Raw genomic sequence first — 21,365 nt, forward strand, 5'->3', positions numbered from 1 at the left:
GCACCTTATCTGTCTCAGGGCTGTTCCATCTGGTAATGAGGTACCAGCTCACTGTTGCTCTGTTCGTTCTTGCTTGTCTTCAGCTATTAAACCTCCCAATACAATATTTATAAAAGTCATTGCATATCTCTGCAGTTCTAGCAAGACATCCTGAAGTCCATGTAAGACAAAGAATCTTAGATCTAAATAATTTCACTGAATCTAACCATTCTATGATTCTATGATTCATCTGTGAATTTTGCATAAGCCATTCATAACTCCTTGAAATTTGTGCAACATCAACTACTTGGTTATCCAATAAGATAGAGATAATGTAGTTTGATTTTCTTGCTGCCTGAGTCAAGTTTCTACTACAAATATTCAATTTTACACTCTGGGTATCTACGTGAAATTCTATATCTATGACCAGTAAACCTATCTGCTACAGTATTTATGACAAAATAACATAAACAGACCATGCGAAGAGATGAAATATGCAGAATTGCAATGAAATGCTTGTGGAATTTTTCTTTATCTACTTTTACCTAGTCTTAACCTCACTCTACCTTGATTATTACGTTTTTTACCAAATATTTTATTAAATGAGTCATCAGTTACTCTTAGTTAATTCCTAAATATATCTCATATTTCAGCTCAAATTCTGTCATTTAATTCCTGGTTATTAGCCATTAACATATAGAGATTGGATATGGCATATACCCCATGGCTATAATATTTTCTACATGTTGCCTTTAGACTAGTTAGTTTCTCAGAAAGGTTTTAAAACATATTAAATACTCTTTTCTTTTTTTTTTTTTTTGAAAGGTTTTCAAAGTTCTGAGATGGCGAATGACTATTTTTTGAGTTGTTGTTTTTTTTTTTCTTACCCCAGGAAAGCCTGTGTGCTGTCAAAGCAGTGCCAAAGCTGAGTGAGCTCCAGTTTTCCCACTAGTTGCCAAGAAGATGTTTCTAATGCATCAGCATCGTGAACTGAGAGAGATACCCTGTCTCAGTGAAAACTGCCATCTCAGCATAAGCAAGCTGATCGATAAGTTAATGGCATGAATCAATGAGAAAGATTTGGGAGAGATCTTAATTAAAGAAACAACTGCTGATACAAATTATATTTCCAATGTATTGATGTAGCAGAGGGCATGAGGTTGAACGGAGATGAGTGGTGATCAATGCCTGTAACATTTGCATTCCTTTTCATCAGAAGCCCACTCTCTTCATCCGTACGCATACAGGCATGCACTCACGCAGACACACATCACTAACACCAGCACCTCAGAAGGGCTTTGGTTTCTTTGTCTTTATTGATTCCTGTAGCACTCCTCTGGAGGCTATTATGGTCGCCTCACTTTACAAGGTGAAATGAAGGTTCTTCATGAACAAGATGATGCTCATTCCTTTAGACTTTCCTGGATACTATCTCAATACCTTAAATCAGTCAGAAGAGCTTTGCCTCACTGTGAACATCATAACCTATATGTCGTAATGCACAGATGTAATAAGGAAGTGTAAGTGCAATTTTGGCAACTTATAGTTATACAAAAAATAGAGACAGTGTTCCCTAACACAAAGGGACAAGCATTTGTGTTTGTGCATGTATGTGCGCACGCATGCGTGTATTTCAAGAGAGACACAGACAAACAGTCGGACAGAGGGAGAGAGAAATAGAAAAAGAGCATTCTCCAGTGGCTGAATGGCACAAACATCCAAAGTCAATAGCTGGTTTCCCCAAGTGATTCAATCTGAGACACAGTTTAAAGAGACATCAATCTGTGATGTCAGCAACGCTCAGCATATAGCTAATGGAGCTTCAAAAGATCAATATTCAAACCTACCTCCTTTTCATGTTGGAAACTCACACCACTGCAATATCTTCTGCTAGACACAAAGTACGTTTTATTTTAACCACTTTTATCACTGCTATTCACATTTTTGTTAGATCAGATGTTGTTGTGTTTGTTTTGCCTTTTTTTTTTTTTTTTAATTTGGGAGGGGAGGAAGCTTTATTCCCTAGGATGCAGAAGAGTAATTTAAACTTTAGCTCAGCTGGTAGCCATGTAATCCATCTTATTTTCCTGTCAGGTTTTATAATGAAGTCAAAAGCAATCCTAAACTGGTGACATAATAATCTAATGCTGTGTAGTAATGATCATGTTGGATCCAAAAATATGTTTTGACTGCATACACAAGTTGAAGAAATAGAGCAATTTCAATTATCATCATTACAGTAGTAACCCAGAGCAACAATAATAGAAATATCTGCTAGGAGGAGAAGGAACTACATTTTTAGCTACTTAAATCATAACCAAGACTCAGTGAAAAGGCTGAAAAAATGAAAAGGCTGAAAAAATGAAAAGACTGAAAAGTGTCTTGCGATAAAATACCAATTTCCTGTGGTGGTATCACTGGGTGTTTCATTAGTTGCTTTTAAGAGACCATAGGAAAAGCGGGGCAATATAAAAGATTGAAGTCATTAGCAATATTAATATTAGCACTGTTCTAAAATAACATCCTTTCTTGAGCTAAACTGTAGCATGCATCACATTTGTTAGAGAATTGTTCTACTGACACATTAGAGTGTATGTAAACTCACTGAATATATAGTAAAATGATTTAAATATTAAGTGAGCTCATGCTTCCAAATGTTAGTTCAAAGACCGGTAGAGTTGGAACCCCACTCTAATCAGGCTTTCCCATTTCCTTCCCCCACAAGAAATAAAAGAAAAACAAAACCAAGTCAAATTAAGTTGTTAAATGGTTTAAGGATTTGATATCTTTTGCTGTTAATTTAAAGGGCTGAGCTGCAGCTCATTTCTTTTCATCTTTATAGCAAAGCACAGGGTGACCCCAAGGGTCACTGAGGATTATCTCTGTGTCTTTCCATTCCATCTTACGTTATTAGTTTACACTGCAAATGAGAAACTGATGTCAGAAATATGCCAAACATTATTTATAAATATAGAAGAAGCTAGGGTGAAGTCTGATAGGTCTGTGGCTTAGCATGTAAAAGTCTCAACAGCAATTAGTAATTGAGATACATCCACTGTAAGGCGGAAACTGTCATCTGAAGAGCAGAAAATATTTTGTTAATATGTTGATAATTTACATGAAATACAATTCTGAAATGTCAAACACTAAGTAAATGCGAAATGGATTTGTGACTCTATAATAAAAGAAAAATTAAATTGCAATGTCTTAAGATGGAAAGAAGTATTGAAGTAATTACTATTCTTAAGTTGACTCAAATTTAGTATGAAATTACCTTACATTTCTCCATGTATTTCCTTTGATTGACCTCAAAATACTGCTTTTTGGCAGCTTTCATAATTAAGTTTTAATTGTGCCAAACTTGTAAATGGTGTATACAAGATGTGCACTTTCTCCATTAATGAAAAGCCATACTAGTCATAAAAGGACTTTTTAGTTAATTGGCATTCAGGAAAAATACCATATCATATAACATTGTATCTCTATATTATCACAGAGGAGGAGAAACTGCCCATTATATTCATCATTGGAAGAAATGCCCCAAAATAGCCAAGGCAGAATTTGACATTCAAAATGCTTCAAGTGAAAATTTACAGTTAAGAAAGTGAGAGGGCAAAATAGTTAACAAGCAGCGATATTTGGGGAGAAGAAATTGCTCTAGCATAGCAAAATCCACTGTACCTTTATCAGTGCTATTTAAAAGCTAATGCCTTGCTATCAGAGGTTTTATATGGAACATATGCATTCAAATTTTTTATGCTCATCGCAAGTTACTGGAAAGATGTGTTTGATAAATATGTTATGTTTATGTGATATTGCCTTATACTATATTACACTAATAAATCAGAAAGCATGAAGGTCACACATTTGAATAAAGATGCTGCCTTTGTAGCACGTCTTTCTTTTTAACCTAGTCTGTAATGAAGTTAGAAGTTAATGAAGTGCTGTGACACATAGAGAACACACACACACACACATTCACACAGGGGCTGATCATTAAGACAAATGCAGTAAGTGAGAGATGCCATATATCCCACTTATATTAATGAAAAGAAACTCGTTCTGACCATTACCACCAGAAAATAAAATAAAAAAAAAAAACAACACAACACCTATAAGCTTTTTCATGCAAAAGAAAAATAAAATAATAATAATAAACGTATTTCTGGGCAATCAGGTGACCAGGTCTTCCAAATGAATTTCATTCCAGTGTGTTTTTCTCATCATTCTCGTCTCTAGCCTAGTTCAACTTGCACATGAAGAGAGTAACAGAAACCTCTAGTATAATTGTCTAGGACTTTCTAAGAAATCCTTGTTATGTTTTGAATGCCATCTTGTAGAGCACTTAGTGAATCATGTATACAGAAATATTGTCCAAGTTTGTAGATTTCTAAGTTCTTTTCACTTTTTGTTTGTTCTAATTATTCATTCTTTCCCATTTCTCATCTGAATATGTTATCTCTATATTCCTGCATTGTAAACCAAGGAAAATCAAATATTCCAGGTTCAGTATAAGCTCCAGGGGTGGGAATGAGCAAGTCAGAATGGGGACAGAGAAAGCCAGAACTTCTTCACTCAGTTGTGCTTCCATAGCCAATGGCTCATGACACTACTTCAGCTCAAGTATTCCTCAGTGCTTAACTGCACATTGCTCTCTCCAGCAGGGTCATAGTCATTCCCCTGGCCTGTTAAAATAATTTTATAAGATCTAATTGTCCAGTTTTATTTGACAATAGTACTAAAGAGAAGTCAAGGAAGATATAAGGCATTGAAATGCAAAATAAAAATGGTGGTTTGGTTTGATTTGGTTTTGCAATGAAAAGATTAGGGAATAGGTAAAGAGAGAAAAAAAGACAAGTTTGTTTGAAATATAATGAAAAAATTCCTTGAAATCCACTAGGATTTCATGAGGTAATTTCATATGGGGAGTGCAACAATAAGCAAAGATGAACTTTATTCAAGTCTTAATATACTGCAGACTTAATAGCAGAAAGACAAAAGTGGGTGGGCAGAAGGAGACAGTGGGTGACTGATATCTACTGACTCTGACCCTGCTGCATGGGTACATCAGTGTATAACTTTCAGGTGTCTCTTCCCAAAGGTTCGAGAGTGTTCATTAAAACAAAGGAAATCTACACTGTGCAAGGGAAAATGTGATTAAAACATCCAGCCTACAGCTAGAAAAAAGTTCTATTTAGGGATAGGGAGGTTTTTAAAGTCCTGGTTACCTCTTCAGGAACTTGGACAGTTTTACTCAGTTTGCATATTATTCCCAAGGTTCAAAGGAAAGCACAATTATGAAGAGGACAACAGTAACAACACCACAAGATTATTTTTTTTTAAAAAAGGAAAAAAAAACAAACAGCAACAAGTTGCTGGAAATCAGTGGTGCTTAGTTTAAATATCACTCTGAGGAACGCTTAAGATAAAAAGTATCTTCTATACACACCTTAATGTCTTCTAATGTCACTTTTCAATTTTCACACTTACCCAGCTTTTGCCATAGTTTATTCTTGTCCTGGTTTTAGCTGGGACAGAGTTAGCTCTTCTTTTTAGCAGCTAGAAGAGCTCCGTGTTTTGGTTTTACTCACAGGCTTGCTCTGAGAAGAATGCTGATAGCAAGTTGATGTTTGTGGTTGGACGTGAGACTCCAAGGACTTTTCAGTGTGCCGGAGTGCAGAAGCACGGTGGGATAAGGGGGGAGCATAGCTGGGACAAGGGGGACACGATTCCCCTTGTGATTTGTGGTGGAACTTAAGATTGAGGGCCAAACTGGCCAATTAGTATTCCATATCATGCAGCGTCATGCCCAGTATAAAAGTGAGGGGCAGCCGGACAGAAGGGCTTTTGCGCTTTGGCTCTTTCGCCGCTTCTGCTCTTTTGCGCTTGCTGCGCTTTTGCTCTATTGCCTTTTTTTTTTTTCCTCTCTCTCCCTGTACTTCCACTCTCAGAGTACTCTCTCTCTCTCTGGCCCTCTCTATTTCGGGGCCTCGTGTTCGTCCGGGATCGCAGCTTCGGGACGAGACGGGCTGCAGATAAGAGGGGGTGGTGAGCATCTACACTGTGTATTAAATCATCTGTATTAAATTGTTCTTATCTCAACCCACGGGCTTCCTGTTTCTCCTTTAATTCTCTCCCTCATCTCTGGGGGTGGGGTAGGGTGAGTGACCGGCTGTGTGTGGGGTTCGGTTGCTGGAGCGGCCTAACCCACGACAATCCTTAAGCTAACATTCACAGAATACAAACTTGGCCCACTGTGAGGTGAAAACTCATTTATTTCAATTGAGGCCACGCAAGACAAACAGTTATAAATGATGCTTTCAAGATGCTGGGAGAAAATAAAAGAGAATTTCTTTGCCTGATGTAATCATAACAGTAAACATCAAAAGAAAAGAGCAAGTGCCTAGATACAGAAAAACAGAAAATTCAGCTTCTGTTGCTTTGGTCTAAATTAAGAGTCAGCCTTCACTCACTGAGCTGAAGAAAAGTGGAGCAGGCCCTTCACTGTCTCTCATTACTGAAGTGAGCTCCTGAGGAGCACGTATTAGCAATATACAGGGCCATATTTGTAACAGCGGAGTAAAACAAGAACAGCTATTCACTGGTATACAGCACCGTACAAACTGCCATCCTACCAGTGAAGCTGAGGAGCACTCTCAGAGGAGGTGCTCTTTCACGTAACATCTTATCACCTGTTACTTGCCTTGGCTTATGCAGCATATTTCTTTATACTCTTCGGGTCACCATATTGAAGAGATGGCTCTTTACTCTGGCAAACTGCACTAAAACTCCACCAGAGCTTTGATGGGTTCACTGAAACCGTTAGAGACTTGATGATTTAAAGAACAAAACCTTTTTAGCTCTAATACATGCTGCCAAGTCTCTGGAGCTCAGACTTCTTTGCGAAGCAGATTATAAATCTTTCTCTTAGTCAGAGAAAGAACTATTTGAAGAGCTAGTAGAACATCCAAGTCTTGTTCGTTTGGATGGTGTCCTAGTCAAAGCAAACCCAACAAGCTTGAAGGAGTGATTTTAGTGATTTGCTAAAGTGATTCTATGTGAACACAAGATTACCTGTGCCTCAAGATGCCTAATAACAATTGCTAGATTAAATGCCTGCAAGAAGATGGTAGCACAAACACTGTTATTGCAGAAAGTAGGTTTCATCCATCTTTTCAGGACATAAAGATGCATAGATGTAAAGCAGTTTCTTTAAGATCACATTTGAAATTGATCATATTATGACTTAACTATCATAGCAAGGAAAATGATGAGGGAAGTCATACTAGGCTATTGGTACATCTAAATTCCCTGAAGGTACTTAGCTTCGTCTCACACATTATGTCACATAGAGTACCATAAGCACCTATGTCACCTTTGTGTGTCACAGGCTTTTTTAAACAGCAGAAATATTTCTAGGAAAGCTTTTCATAAGCCTCATTGAATTCAATATTAAATTGCTACTTTTCCTGTCTACTGATGTTTTAAATAAAATATAATTATTTAAGATGAAAAAAAATCACGAGATGACATTTCTAAATGATCAAGCTGCCATCTAATCTATCTAATGGATTTTTGAAATATTTTAATCAGTTTAATCCTTGGAATCTGTCCTAGGTCTGCAACGATTCACTGCAGGCTGTAAAGCAGTTAGCTACCCATTTACTATGTAGCATAGCACCATGGAGAAAGACTGAAAACAGCAAATTTAAAACCATATGTCATGACTTCTCAACACACAGAAAGATATTAGTTGCCCTTTTCAATGCATGTCTATGCACTGCGCAGAAAAGAGACACACACAGATTGTTGTTCGCCTCTACGTTCGTTTTCCCTATACATAACATACACAGTATAGTCCTCAGAAAGTTTCTGAACTTATTTAAAATGTTGAAAAACTCTTCCTGTGTGAAACTCTCTGCAAGATGTGAGCTGTGTGTATTGATGAATGTGGTAAGTTCAAATGGGCTTTCACTGTGCTATTGAACGAAGCAGAGCCAAAGCACAGGCTAAAACATTTCCCAGATTGGTTCTACCTTGGTTGGACTTGCATCCTTTCCAGACAGCACTCAGGTGTACTTCAAAGGACTGAAGAATTCAGAAAATGTTACCTGTCGGGGAAGTTTCCTGGCTGCTACATGGGAAGCACCTGTGCCTTGTTGAGACAGGTGCTGTGAGTCACGGTGGTCAGCTGGAGACCACGTGACCTATGGGAAGTTTAAAGGTGGGGCACTCCCAAGAGGGAGTGGGGCAGTTCCTTCCTGGAGGTTGGAGTGATAGGAGCCCCTGGAGAGCAGTGAGTTGGAGCTCTCTGTTGGAGATTAGAAGAGCCTTCTGATTGTGAGACACATTGTGGTCGCAACAGCCGTTTGGTTGCGACCCACTGTGGGAAGGTACAGGCGGTCAGCGACTGTTACCAAGAGTCAGTATGGATGATGCTACTTTGCCTTTTGAGATGATGAGATTTTGACTGTGCGGACATGTGCTGTGCTGTGCCACATGCCCTCAGTGATCAGAGAGCAGACACCCAGTCATTGTATCTGCAAGCATAGACATAGCCTTTTGGGACAGTGCTAAGTATAGAAATTAAAACAAAATATCGTCCGCTTCCAGGATGGATAGTCTGAGTACTCTTCCTTTACCTCGTCAGCAAGGGGCTGCTCCAGAATTCCTGTGCTGCAAGTGAGGAAGTGACTGTTTAGGATGCTACCTAGTAATAGTCAGTAAGTAAGCTTTGTGTACTTACCTATTTCTCTCTGCAATAGTCACTCTGTAAATTACTTCTATTCTTGTCTAGCAGAGACTGGAGAAAAGGGCAATTCCTGAATTTATTTTTAATGAGAGATGGGCTTTTTTTCAAGGTCTTGATGTGGTTGTCAGAGAATGCTTTATTTTTATTTCGGGTATGCTCCAGAAAATGATCCATGTGATGTAATCCTATTTGTCAATAAAATGTAGAATGCAAGTATGTATGTGGCTATGGCTTGTTTAAGTGTTTAAGGCACTGCATTATTTTTCCATTAGAACAGTGAACTAAGGTCACATTCCCATCAATTAAATGCTCTAAAAAAACAGGGTAGTAGCAACATATTTAAATACAGCTTCTACCCAGGTACACTCAAAAAGAAGACACACAGAAAGTAATAAAGCAATGTTGTAACTAGAGTGCTAGCTAATTGATTTTAAATTTTGAACCACAGAATTTACAGATTAAGGTTTTTTTTACTCAACCAGTTTAAATATTTTGAAAGTCTTAAAACATAAGTGTGCTTTTCTTTAATTAACTAAATATAGGTGTAAATATATTATTTTCAGAGTGCATTTAAAAAGTCATAAATATTGTTAAAATTATCATTTCAAGGTCATTGGATTTTGCTTGGTTTTTGAAGGAAAAAAAATAAGGTACTTTTAGTGAAAGAATAGAATCAGCTCCAAATAGCCTATCAGCATATCAGCCTAGCAGGGCACACAAAATACAGGTTTTACTGAAACTGCTCAAACTACAAAGCTTTCTGAGTGTCTCAAATGTGACAAAGGTGCATAAAAGGATTTTAAGCAACTGTGCTTCAAACAATCTTTCTCAAGGAGAATGACTCACTCTGATTCTGAGACTGTAACAAGCATTTAACTCAGATCTGAGTCCCTCCCTCCTGTTTGCTAGGGAGCAACATGGATAAAGGTCTGGGCATGCAGCAGGTATGCCTGGAGATTGGTAGAATAACTTCAGGCCGTTGTTGCTTCTCACACCTCATTTCATGCTGATTTTTTTTTTTTTTTACAGTATAGAGAAAATCAACATGACATATGAAATATTATTTTACAGAATAATTACATTATTTTACAGAATAATTTGCATTGCTCCAAGTAGAAGCGTTCTTAAACAGTTATATATTTAGCCATTATGATTCCTTAGACGTTTTCTTTCACAAATTAGCATCTTCAAGGTCTGATTTAATTGGGAACAGTCTGGGGACACTTTGTGTGACAAAGTTTATTAAACTCCATGCTTTAAAAATGTTAGTATCCTTCGAAGTCTAGGAGACAAAGATTTTCCCTCTCCTACCTCTGTACAGGAAGTCATCCATAATGATGATCTGAGTGACTAAACAAAGCATTTTCAAGGAATATAGACTTTGACACATTATTCTCTATTAAATCAGGAGCATTCTGTGACTTCCTGTGTAATATTACTTAGTCAGAGTACGAGAGAAAAAAATTACAATGTAGTCTATATTTCATCTTTTTGGCATTTAAAGTATGTCCAGCCATCAGGAGAAAGCCCAGTTGGTTTTATCATTTATCAGCTTCAGTGTTTTAGTCGCTTGCCTACAGGACAATAATATGACTTCAAATTTGCACAATCTGTCTGTATATTAAGATGCTGTGAATAGAGTTATATTTTAGGAAAGGATATACTCCTACTTTTATTTAAAACAGAGACAAATCTCATATTTATTTCTCTTAGACACAAATTTGGATCAATGGCTAAGATTTTCAAAACAATAAACCTGAATTTAAGCTCTGAAAAAACAATATTCTATCATATAAAGAAATGGCCTGATTCTCAGAACTATTAAGTACCCAAGAACTCTTGTTGAGATTAAATGTCTTGGGAACCCAATATTTTTTAAAACCCAGCTCATTTATTTGTATATCCAAATATAGACTTTAAGAATCTACATTTAGGCTCCGATTTTTAAAATTCTTGGCCTAGATGTAATGAAAATGTTTCACACACTATTTACATAACAGTTCAGGAGGTGAGATGAATACTATATCCTACTTTCCTGTTCCAGTTCTCTACACTTTGACTGTTTTTTAATACAAGTTATTCAAATAATAATACTGCACTAAATTAATACAAATTATCGTGCTTTTCTCTGTAAAACCAAATATTTAGATTCCATTCCTCCAACTATACCAGCTTTTATCCCTGCTCATGTTCTGAAATGATTTGCTCTTCTAGTTTTCTCATAAGCGTACGTCCTTGCTCACAGATTCCTTTATTTTCACATATACCTAGCTCTATGTATTTAAATCAATATTAATATCGAAACCTCTGAAGATATTGATACACATATAGGCATTTTATGGAAAATTTGAATTCTTAGTAAATAACATTATATCCTGTAAAAGTACTCCTTCCTGTCTTTCAGATGGAAAATCTTAAAGAATCAAGAAGGAATAAAATGGTATAGAAGTATAGATCAGAAATTGCATAATAAAGATAAAACTCCTGAAGTACGAGGCACTGTAGTGAAAGTGTGTGCATGTTTGGGCAAAATATAGGAATCTGCAATTGTATGTGTACAAATAAATGTGTTCCAGTTGCTGTCTTCAGTTTCTTTGCCTCCTGGCTAGAAAATTTCCAAGCCCAATTTCCATGTAGTGATGAGTTCAGCTGTCTTTAAATATGAGAAAGAGATTGGGGCAAAAATAACAATCTTGTAGTACTGAGAGACGATACTTGGAAAAAAACCCACCTGATTGTGGAGAACTGAGAAATGATTAGATGAAAATTAGTGCAGATTTTTATACTTTACGATTCTTCACATTTCATATTTTATTGACAATAGCAGCATTCTTAATGATGACTCCTTATTCTGAGAGAGGCAGAGGTTGCATGTAGAGTAAATTGGCTGTATATTAAGAACGTACGGAATATTTACAGCAAATATGCATTTGTAAATGTGTATCAAGCCATGTGTCGTTTTCTAATAGTAAATGGAGAAATGTTTACACGATAAGAGAATATTCAGGAGAAGAATGTGCATACCCGTAACTGAGAAATACTTCATACTTCAAGTGTTCGTATCCCAAATTCCATTCTAAATATTGAATTTAAAATGATGTTTTATATATGTGTTCTCAGAGTCATGTGGCCACTTTGCAGTTCTCTTACAACAGAAGGATAGCTGAAGCTGCTTTTCATCGAAAGGATTTCAAATCAGGTTTTTAACCTAAAAGCGAGCTTTTCCAATTGCTCCTAAAATGTGAAATATAGACATTTGAAATGTAGACCAAGACTATCAGAAACACTTGGGTCAGGAAACACTTTTTGATTAAAAAGTAAAAGGTTCTGCAGAAAAATTTGAACATTTTTGGTCAAAAAAAAAAAAGTATTTGGAGTGGATTTTTCCCCCAGTTCATTATCAATATATTATTTGGTTTCAGTTGCTGACAATTGGGATTCAGTCTTGAGGCCTGGCCAAACACTGTACTGACTAGTGACTGTGGAGTCTCCATCCACAGAGATGTACAGAATTCAACTGGTCACAGCCTTGAGCCACTGGATCCGTGTGGCCGTTAGGCAACTTCCAGAGATCGTTTGCAATCTGAATTATTCTGTGATACTGTAACTACTGTTTCTCTCTTCAATACTAAAATTTCAGTTCCAACTAATTATAGAGCAATTTGCAAATGTATGCCTTTCCTGAATATGATGTAGATTATGGATCCAGCTATTTCTTTGATGTCTTTGCTCCCTATAAACAGAAAAGAAATAATATCTCTGGTAATGCTTTGAAGGTTTTTCGTCTTCTGAAAAGAAACTGCTTTACGAGAGTCTCTGGACGAGCTTCTCTGAGGAGAGCAGAGACTGAATGAACAGCCTGAAGCAGCAATCAACTAAATCAACAACCTAATGGCATCAATCATTTCCCACAAGGGCATTTCTTCTATAGCACGAAGGACACATAGAAATGTAAAGATAATGAAAAGGAGGACTCAGCATTTAGCACAGACTCCTGAGTAATACTTTCACGGAAAAACAGTGAGATCATTGCCATATGATAACAGTTTGCACTCACACAATAGGTTTAAAATGCCTACACTGATAGGAGTATTTCATATTCCTCTTCTTCCATTTTCTACATCCCCGAAATAAGACAACTAGAACATCAGCTGACCCAGAGAGTTGGAAGGGCTGTTGTTTGAATACCATGCCATGTTTAGGACTCCAACATGCCAGTACATTACCACAGCTTAGCCAAACTAATGTCTGTCAGCTGATCTTTGGGAACTCTGTGTGTATTCCTAGATCACCAAAAACGTGAGATATAACAATTTCATATAGTTTTCTTTCACTGATTTTTTGCTAACAAGTTTCACCTCATATCTGCCACAGGCTGAGTATGATGACCATTACTGTGGTCACAGCTGATACATATCAATTTATGAAACTTGTGGATATGTCTGAATTCTTAAGGCAGAGAACAACCGATGACTCCAGGACTCAAGCGGGAGTCAGCCATAGCCCTTGGTTCACTGTTTTGTAAATATCACTTTGTTCTTACTTTAATACTGTAACTTGAAATTGTGGATAGTGTGGCACCTTTTCTCCTGTCATTGGCAAATTTCAACGGATGGTAAATTCCTTCATTTTTTAAACTATCTAGAAGTAGGACATGTTAATAACTACCTTTTTATAATTTGAGGAGAGCAGCACTTTTTGATCAGGCTTCAAGGAGTGTGTTTCTCCCTTTCGGTAAATGCATCCGTTCTGACAGAGAGAATTTCCATACGTTCATGTTTGAAAGTAAAAATGAAATGGAACCTTTGCTAATACTAGAGAAGTATTTTCACATGTACTCTAACCCACTCAATTACTTTTCAGTCAATGAGTAAGTAAATCACCAGATATATCGCTAGGCTACTAGATATTGATTTGCTTCCTAACTTAACTCATAGTAAATGAAGGCTGGCCTTGAGCTGGAGATCAGAGACTATTTTTGCTGTACCTCTCTAGAGTCATAATCCATTCTTCAGCCTTTAAAATATAGGTGTAAAATAAGTGTGTATATAGTAAATAAATATAAAATAAGTAGATACATAAATGTAATGGAAGAGTATGAAAAGGAACATTGAGGCAAACCAAAATTTGTAGCCCTATAAGAGACTGTGGGTGCTTATATTCTCCATGTGCCCAATATTGCAGTTTTTGCTGATGGAAAACTCCCATCAACTTTAGATCAAGCCTTATAATGACACTATATTCAAAGTACTTAATTTGAGAGTCCTCTGGAGTCCCAATTCAGAGGTCACCCCTGCTGTTTCAAAGGAGAATGCTACAGGGACATCAATAGAGGATCCATCTTCAGCAACAGATTTTTAATGCATTCTATTTGTAAGTGTTTAAAGTAAGTGTTTAACATTTTTCCGTATCTGTAACCTACGGAATTTTAAAATAAAACAAAAGCATATATTGCCCTTTTAGAAATAGAAAGTTATTCATGGGATTTTCCCTGCATTTTTTCTGGTCTTCAGACAACACTGGCAGCTGAGAAACGTATACTGTTCTTTGCAGCTGCATAACTACCCTGCTAGCGATTAATTACTTAGATACTTCTGAATAAATAGGATGTAAAGAAATACCTAACAAAAGCCTAATGCATCTCCAATGATGGAACCCCGTGCTATGCCTAAGATGAATATCCTTTTCAATTTTTTTTTGAAAGACAAGCAGATTATTCAAAATTATGGCAATCAGATACTGGCAGAGAAGAAAAATAGCGATATGCTGAACAGAAACCACTTAAATGCCGCAAGTCTTGATAATATAATATTTCCACAACTGTTTCTGTTTAAAACTAATAAAAATAAACATAAAACATTCCCTTCTCCTACTATCAAATTCATTACTTTGAGTGACAAAATGACAAAATGATTAGCTGTTAATAAGGCCCTGGTTTAAAAGATTGACTGACATTGCATTACTCATTTAATTTCCGCTTCTCCTAGGTTTTTTTTTTTTTCTTCCTCCAAGCACAGAGGGAATTAATATTATCACATCAAAGGCCTCCCTTTAAATGGAGGAGAAAAATCATTTAAAAGGACAGAGGCTGTGATTATTCAAACTAGGTTATTTGCACCTTGTATATATAACGATATCATGGTACAACTTCATTTTGTTCAAATTGCTGTCAGTCACTAATAGAAGAAATTTGCTTCCGTTTTATCAGTGCTATTGTGTTCAGTCAGATTTGTGGGTGTGGGACGGGGGGTTCAGGGTGGGCATTAAACATGAAATCTGATAAGAAGGATATGAGGAACAGGGAGTAAGGAAGGCACCGAGCAAAGGGAAACTGTGAATCCAACATTCACAATGCAAATGCTTTTCCCCCCACTCTTCCTTCATGGCTTTCTTCCCTCTCTGTGCATTTTGTTTTTATTTAAAGACACAGATATGACCACATGCTAAAGTGCAAGCGTGAGCCTCTGTGGAATAAGAGATTTAGCAATACGACTCTCTGCTCTGGTATTTTATTTCCTTTCACTTTGACTTCTGACAGACAAATTATTCTAGGGATGATTTAACACCTAAAGATGTATGTCATATTCCATAAAATAGTTGTATCGGTGGGAAAAATTATGAGTGGCACAACCCTTGGCCTAGCAACAGCCAATGATCTATCAGCATTTAAGTCTTGGCAGATTGAATTATTCCCCTCTCTAACTGTAACTGTGTTAGGGCTTGCATGACAAACAGTCCACTTGTCAAATATTTATCCTTCCTCCTAAAAAAAAAGGGGGGAGGAAGGGAGAAAAAAAAAAGATTGACCAAGAGAAGGAGGGGGAATATAAGTGGTAAAAGACCAACCACAGCATGAAATATGAAACATAAATCACTGGGGTCAGGGAGAGCAGGGGAACTTGGTTACTAAGACTCCAGATGGATTAAATAACGCACGTCCTGAGGGAGGGTGGGAAGGCGAGTGCTAAAATAATAACAGAACAGAATGCTCCTATGTCAAAAGGTTTGAAGACAAGCCTTGTTAATTCAGAAAACAGCAGAGTTAAATTAGCCCAGGTCTCTGTGAAAAGTAGTGTTACATATTGTGCAGGAGAGATAAATTTTCTCTCACTCTCTCCAATACACTGGCCACTGACAGGTGACTGCTGTGAGTAGTTCATTAAAATGTCCAATTCATGGGAGACTTTCGAAATTTATAATGCTTCCTATAGACAACAGGGTCAAGTTCAATGAGAAAGGAAAAGAGCAAAGTAACTAAAGGAATTATTCACTAATTACCTTTTAAGCACATTTGCATTTTTTTTCAACAAGTATTAACTTACTTTTAATGCCTCCAGGTTTACGGCTTTAAATCAGAGAGGGAGATCAGAGTTCAACACACATCCCTGTTTTCACTGTCCTCTGGATGGAAGATTTTTGAACATGCAAGACTATGTGGTACAGCCCTTAGAGTAAATTATTTTAGAAGATATAGGATCAGACCTTTAGCAGGGAATGTAACAGTGATGGTAATTTTAATTAGGTTTCATGTACCTGTAAGCCAGGAATATACATTGAAGTTCAGTAATTACCAGTTGGGTGGATAATACTGCATATTATTAAAACTACTGGACATTTGTGACAAGAGCTTATTGCATGTAAATAAACTTACAGTGGTTTTTGGGATGAAATATCTTTTTCTAATGGAATACATGAAGTTGAATTGTTTTGCAAAATTTCAGCCTAGTGATTAAGCTATTCCAGAAACATTCTAAAATTTGAAAGATTATTTACTTATCCCAGGCTAAAAAGTCTTTTAGATAGAAAACTATTTTCTACAGGATTTGGAGGAAACACTGTAACACTGGTGGGAAAATAGTGCATGATTTTGGTTCCTTTTGAAAACCTTTCCAAATTTATCTATAGCCTGGTGAAAAATATACTTCCCCATGCTAAACTGGGCATGCTCATCCATGCTGACAGAGGACTAGGACTTTTCCTGAAATTGTAGCTTTAGGCTGCTGCAGACTGTATCAGGTTTCCCGTGTTTCATCTTGTCTCTGCCATCTGCAAAGCCTTCTGGCATAGGGTTTAGTCTCGCTCTTAGTCCTCACATAGATGACAATAATTATTGCTACCAGTTTCTTCATTAGCTCGGCCCTGAGTCCTGAGAAGACCCAAAACCAGCTATCTATAGAGTGTTTTGAATTGTCACTATAACAGGAATATATTTTTGAACACTTTTATGTGTAAGCAGCAAAAAATTGGTCAACAACTTGACTGTCTTTTGAACAAGAGATAGTGATGGATTGTTAGAACACAAGGACTGATGAGCTGGGATGAGGAATAGGACAATGGATTGGTTCAAGTGGGTGGAAGAGTCCTTTTTGTCAAAAGAACAAGAAAATGTGATGAATTGAAAGTTATTAGGAATGAGATAGAAGAATAAATGTCAAAGGAAGGTTGGAGAAGGATCCCAAAGGAAAACTGGAAGAGATTCACAGAAAATCTTGAAAAGACAAAGACAAAATGTGGCTAGGTCTTTATAAAGGCTAAACTTAAGGACAAAGAGGTTATTTGGGAACTGCTGCCAGCATCAAGGAAAAGATTTCCAGCAATCTCCAGAGAAAGATGAGCTACATTAAGAAGCATTATATTGTTTTCTAAACATCACCTAAGCTTTGTTAATTAATATACCATCATGTTCAGAAATGTACTTTAGGCATAGCAAAGGATCTTTTATTGTAAAAGCTGGAAGATGTGTAGTGAAAGTGAAGGGAAGTTAAGGGAAGGAAGAAACAGAATAATCTCATGGTTAGAACACGGTGAGAAAACTGAAGTGGATTTCAACTTGAAGATTAAGACAGCTAAATTTAGGTGTCTACACGTGAAGCAGATGCTGCAAATCCCTTTGTACTCAGCTAATTATAATATACTCAAGACAGTTATTAGAGACGGAAGGGCTACTCAGCTGAGCATGTGGAGATACCACCTTCAGGGTGAGCTGACTAACTCTCAAGACTCCATTGACTCACAAGCTGACACTGTCAGGATTCAAACTTTCAGAGACTGTTTCTGTATGTGCTGCAGAGTTCCTCTATGTTCCTGGGCAAGAAGTTTTAAAAGATTTCTTCATGAGCTCACTGAGAGTTCCTCAGGGGTTCTTGGTTGTATGATTAGAGACCCAAAGTTTTGATTGGCATAAGCAGTGAAAGTGCAGCAAATAAAAATCATCATTTCAGCTTACAAAATGCTATCTAATTACCGTGTCTTTGAAAAAAATTCAGGCATCAGGCCTCACAAATTCAGCATCCATATTTGGACGTACCTTTGACATGAATCTCATTTCAACCTAATTCCTTTTGCAGGGAGATAAATTCCCTTATGTTTGTTAAGTCCCTGTATAAGAGAATGATCAGCACTAAAGACAAGCCATGAAGGATGTCCATCATTATGTCTTCAGAAGAGCCTTGAATACATAGGTACGTCCTGGATACTGCACAGTGAATGGTGAGGGGGAAACTGTATAGGGCATACTTATTTGTAAGAAAACATTATCCGTTTTATGAGGCAAACGTCCTGTGGAAAAAATAATAGAATCTGATCATATTATTAACATCTGTATAATAATACATACACTGACAGAGTAAATTAAGGTTGCATGAGCAACTTTAATTCTGGGGTTTTCTAATTTTTGAATGCTTGACTTTGCAACCTTAATAGCTTCTTTTAATATATTTTTATGTGCAATTATATAAAGTGCAGAGCCTTTTGATTTATTGCAAATGAATATTCTTTGTCTGCTGGAGTCATGTACATCATTAGTTCAAGTGGAAGAGCAGCATTTAGATTATATGTGTTTAGAATGTCATGTTATGTATTTCTAAGGCATATCTGACCATGTTTGAAAGCTCTTGAAAATATGGGGTGAGAAGAAAAGATGGATGTGATTCAAACAGCCAGGTTTTTGGATATATTTGTAAATTTGTTCATAATTATTCAGAACACTGTTTTTAGAAATTAATTACCATAAAAAGATCTTTAATTGTTATTTTATTAAAACATTAAACATATTTTAAACCCGTTTCTGGAGGGTTTTTTGTTCTTTTAAGGTTGGCTCAATATAATGTTCAAACAGTTACCTAAATCATACGAATACTCTCATTAACTTCAAATGAAACTAAGTTAAGATTATCATTATTGCTTCAGTGGAACAAGACCTTTGATAATTGTTTAAAAATAACATTTGTGAGATAATTCCCTGTATACAATGTCCCAGCTCTTTCCATATGTAGATTCCCAGACATGAAGAAAAGAAGTAAATTTTTAAATCTCAATTGCTTACTTTGTCCCATCATTTACTAAATGTTACTGAAAGCTCCTTATGGGTTTTTCCATAATTACTCTACTTGGGCATGGTATTGTTCCTTGTGCCATCTACCTCATGCTATCCTCACCATGCTCCACAGCGTCCACTCGCGTAGGGGATAATTTTGCTTCAGAAGGTGCTTAATCCTGACACTAGTTCTCAGTGGCATGTCCTGCCCTTTGGTTATCAGTGAGATGCCTGTGCTGTCAGGGACAGAGTCTCAGGAAAGGAAATATGGATTCAAACTGTGCCATTACATTTTCTGTGCCTACCAAACAAGGCCTGGGATAATGAATACCATCCCCATCACAACCACTATTCCACTCCACTGTTTGTAACCCATGGATTTATGATTTAAAAGACAGTCTTTTATATAGTCAATAAAATAATTCCATTTAGGTAATGGCAGGGGATGGGGGGAGCAGGAAACTTTTTAGTCTTCCTCCATAGCTACTTCACTTCAGCAAGACCGTTTTGTGTGAATAGAATGAAGAATGTTTTTACCTGGGAAGTTATGATATTTACCCAGATGTACCAAAGTAAAACACATCTTTTTCAGATAACTGACTTTAGATAATTTTAGAACTCAGTTGAATTGCAACCTTTTGAGAGGTTTCATTCAAAACAGAACAAAAATTTGGCATTCAAAAAATTTTTAAAAAATAAAAATGATCGCAAAAATGTAGATGGAAACACTGAAATATTGCCTTTGATAAAGTTTTCTGTTTCATGTGAACATTAAATATATAGATTAAATGTAAAAATAAAATATATAGATAAATATCAATACATGCATATTTATAGTATTAAAATGAAAACAAGAATATATGCATTTCAGTGAAACAGAGCAAAACTGTAAAAAAGTGCTCATTTTATCCCATTTAACACCAAGGGGAGAAAATAGCATTTTTCATTGTCTATTTAAAATTTGTGAAATTGACATATTTCCATCAAATATTTCAGTTTTATAAATCTACATATCTCAGTGAAAAACTACTCAAACAGTATGCTGCTAACTCTAGTAATTATTTTCTTATCCTAAGGGAGACAATAACTTGTTTTCACATTCATGTGATCTTCACAGATTCTGTAACCTTTTTAAAACGAGAGAAACTGGAACTGACTCAGAAAACAAGTAGAGTGTGAGAAGCACTTCCAGGGAAATTAAGAGACCACTAGCTAATGTTGTGCTTTCTCAGATGAGCAGCAGTACATAGTTTTCACAATTCATTATCTGAAGTGCAGAAATAGTTACTAAGGCCCACTGTTGAGCATGATACAGCTTTGGTTGCTGCCTACAGAAAGAGAGGAATGAATTAGTCACACTTCTTTTTTAATTTTGTTGAATCATCATTAGTATATGAATAATGAGTATAGATCTATAAACACATTTTGAGAAATTAAGATTCTTCTCATTTTTCTACAGCTATCTCAGTGTGATGTGTTTTTTGTAGTGTCTCTGGTGCTGAACATTCTTAAAAATACTCAAAGATGAACACATATGTATTTACTTTTGGTTGAACACCATTTATTTGTTATCACACCGATTTTAAGACTAATTCATTCTTTAAAAAAGTAAACAAAACTCCTTAGGTTCACATATGTATTTCTTCTGTACTTCCGGAAACATTTCTGTAGTGGAAGTCAAAAGAACGTCTGACAATTCAAAAGTACTAAATGAGAAAAAGTCTCCAGGAGACGATATAATGGTGTTAACATCATTAGAATTATTCCTTTCAATTATACTATTTTCTGTTAAGTAATTAATTAAAATATAAGTAATAAACAAATGAGTTTTTTGTTGTTTTTATTGTTGTTACAATGTCTCTAGCAGCAAATATCAAAATAGTGACACAAAACAGACAAAAGATTACTGCTACTTATTCATGTTCTTGAGTGACGTCATTCTGGTCATTTCATAAATCAAGGAAGAAAGACACAAAGAATGCCTATCATGACACTCCTTTAAATTATGCAAGTCCACTGTTATTATTCATATAGCCTCCTCTGAAATCACACAGAGAAGCTCTGAGCATCTGTGAGGTTCACCTAACAGGTGATATCCCTCTACGTTTAATCCATCCAGCAGTGGCTTGGATGGCTGTGAAACTTTTCAGTGTTGCAATCAATGGGGTTTCACAGGAAAAGGAGGTGGCTAATGTCAAGTTCAATAGAATTGTATGCTTCATGGAGATAAAGATCTGGACCCTACTTGGTGCTTCTCTTAGAATAATGTCTTTTGACATCCCTTGAATGAGCAGTGTCCCAGTTCTCACCTGTATCCTG

Source organism: Tauraco erythrolophus, chromosome 3 (genome assembly GCF_009769465.1).
Source record: "Tauraco erythrolophus isolate bTauEry1 chromosome 3, bTauEry1.pri, whole genome shotgun sequence".
Lineage (NCBI taxonomy): Eukaryota > Metazoa > Chordata > Aves > Musophagiformes > Musophagidae > Tauraco > Tauraco erythrolophus.